The sequence below is a fragment of the Prionailurus viverrinus genome, chromosome F2 (genome assembly GCF_022837055.1).
Source record: "Prionailurus viverrinus isolate Anna chromosome F2, UM_Priviv_1.0, whole genome shotgun sequence".
Lineage (NCBI taxonomy): Eukaryota > Metazoa > Chordata > Mammalia > Carnivora > Felidae > Prionailurus > Prionailurus viverrinus.
This window is the reverse complement of record NC_062578.1, coordinates 15,744,572-15,747,758: the sequence shown is the minus strand read 5'-3', so window position 1 is coordinate 15,747,758 and position 3,187 is coordinate 15,744,572.

Below are 3,187 nucleotides of genomic sequence, written 5' to 3'. Positions count from 1 at the left end.
AAATGAGTTTTAAAAGATTATGTAGATCAATGATCATCTCAAGCCACAGGGGGAAAAAAACCCAAGGGACAAGATTTACTGTGCTTGGAAATATAACCTGGTGCTGCAGAATATGAAAATAGTCACTTTGTAAACTAATGTGATGCCCTACTCTTAAGAACTATTGGTTTATTAAAATGATAACAAAATACTAAGATGTTTATTAAAATTGAACCCACATTGCAGACATCTTCTGCACAGATAATCAAGTTTTCTTTTTCTTCTTTTCTTGTAAATTTTTAAATGTCTTTATTTATTTTTGAGAGGGGGGGGGAGGGGCAGAGAGAGAGAGACACAGAATCCGAAGCAGGCTCCACGCTCTGAGCTGTCAGCACAGAGCCCGCCTCGGGGCTCCAACCCAGAAACTGTGAGACCATGAGCTGAGCCGAAGTCAGATGCTTACCCCCACCCAGGCACCCTTCAAGTTTTCTTCTTCATGTTTCTATTTTTAGTCACTAGAGGAAAGACACACATTTACATATGGTGAGCATTAATCTGAAGTGGTCTGTTAGCTTTTGTGAAGTCCTCTCATTAAATTCCTTGGACGGAATCCTATCCAGCTTATCTTACCAAATCTGAAGTTTATTCAGGTGTTGAGATTAAAGAATTTCAAAAGCAAGTAAATACCCTCAAGAGCTGTCATTAAAACATGAGAACCAGCCAGAAGCCGCATGTGTTCCATGCGGAGGTTGGAGGAGAAAAATAGTAAACAAAGGTTGAAAAGTGAGAGGTATGAAAAACACAATGAGAAGGACTGTCCCACAAAGGCCCACCAGAGAATGGTGCTTGGTAGCATTTTTGCTGAGCTCTGAGACCCCAAATTCTAGGAGAGCCTAGCATATTTTGGTGATGACTAATAGTTACCTTTATTAGACATTTTCTCTATCGAGCATTTTTTCTAAGAACTTTGTGTGTATTGACTCACTTTTATCTTTATAAAAACTCTTACATAGAAACTTCTTACCCCCACCTTACAGATGAAAAGATTGAGGGAGAGGGTTGCAAAGTCAACTGTCCAAGGCAGTGCAACCAGTAAGGGATTAGTAATGAAGAATAGGTGGTGGCCAATGTATAGTAATTCACTGAGAGGGAAGGTTTTCTGTGCAGCAACTGGTGGCGAAAAGCGTAGCACTGCTTTTGTCTGGAGTTTGTAGCTGGGCATATGAGGGTTTTGTCCAAAATCTTTCAATTTAATTCCATAATGTTTACTATGCACCTACTATATGTAAGGAACACTAAGTATAGAGGACACGAAGATGAAATCATTTGATACACTCTACTTTTAGAGCTCAAAGTTTCAGTTTTTGAGTAAATCAATTAGGAGCCTCTGACAAATAAGAAGTAACCATAAGGATAAGAACAACAATAGCTGCCATTTACTGAGTACCTGCTATGATCAAGGCATTATGCTTGGTACTTAACATAATTTATTTCATGTGGTCTTCACAGCAATGTTTTGGTATATGGTCTAGATAAAACAGTTCCTGGTTTACAGATGAGGAAATAAGACTCAGGTAGGTTAAAGTAACTTGGGTCAACCCCACAGAGGTAGTAAATGACTGAGCCAGAATTTGAACACCAGGCAGGATACAAATGGATCTTGAGAGCTTGTGAGGAAGTTCTAGCAGAGGAGTGAAGCTATTCTCGTGCCCGTGACCAAATGATCCTTATTTGTCTGAAAATTCCATACTCTTAAAAAAAAAATTTTTTTTTAATGTTTATTTATTTTTGAGAGAGAGAGGGAGAGCGTGAGCAGGCGAGGGGCAGAGAGAGAGGGAGGGACAGAATCCAAACCAGGCTCTGCACTAAGAGCAGAGAGCCCCATATGGGGCTCTACCTCATGAGTTGTGAGATTATGACCTGAGCTGAAGTCCCCCAGTTAAGCCTGCTGAGGCACCCCAAGCTCCCCTCCATACATACTCTTTTAATGGAGTGGGCAACTCCCAAAAGAAAGCATGTAGCCCTTTTGGAAAAAAGGAGACATTCACTTAGATATCATATCAGCCAAGTAACAGGCATGCAAGCTTTGTTACTTGTATATAAGGCAGTCTAGAATAGAGAAAATGAAACATGCCAGACACAAATTTAGTGATACGCTAGTATTGCATAAGTGTCAGGGCCTTGCTCTTCTACGGGCCCCTTTCTAGGCTCTGAGGGGCCCCCAGCAGTTTGTTCCTGAGATCTTGCGATATGTTTTTGTAATCTTTGCCAAAGCAAGCCGGGTTAAGACCCTTAACACAATCTGTTAAGACCACTCTCTCTTTCACTGCAATTTCTCCTCCTGGACTTCCCCTTCTGCTTTGTAGCCGGAAGGGCCACAGAAATCTGAGGGATAGAGCTAAAGAGGGGTTGAATTAGAAATGCTTTTGAGGGGCGCCTGGGTGGCTGGTCGGTTAAGCCTCTGACTTTCGACTCAGGTCATGATCTCATGGTCCGTGAGTTCGAGCCCCACGTCGGGCTCTGTGTTGACAGCTCAGAGCCTGGAGCCTGTTTCAGATTCTGTGTCTCCCTCTCTCTGACTCTCCCCCGTTCATGCTCTGTCTCACTCTGTATCAAAAATAAATAAACATTAAAAAAAAAAAGAAATGCTTTTAAGTTGGATTTAGTGGAATATATTTACATTTTATTTATTTATTTATTATTTCTAATTAAAGGGGCATCTGGGTGGCTCAGTCAGTTAAGTGTCTGATTTTGGCTGAGGTCATGATCTCCTGGTCTGTGGGTTTGGGCCCCACCTTGGGCTCTGTGCTGACAGCTCAGAGCCTGGAGCCTGCTTCCCATTCAGTGTCTCCCTCTGTCTCAGCCCCTCCCCTATTCATGCTCTGTCTCTCTCTCAAAAATAAACATCTATCTATCTATCTATATATATATATATACACACACAAATAAAATAAAGCTTAAATTATTCCTACCTGTCTTATTATAGGAAGAACTTCCCAGGACATACATTCCTGTGCCAAATCATGTGGTGTTGTGGTATGAATGTGCAGGCCCATTAAGATATAGATGTGTTGAGGACAACACAAATGTGGGTCACGACAGATGAATAAAACTTGAAATACATAGAACAAGGAGATAGTCTGTGAGAAACACAAATATCAGACGTGTAAATTTGTAAGTGGAGTATTTATTCTTCACTATTGCCTGT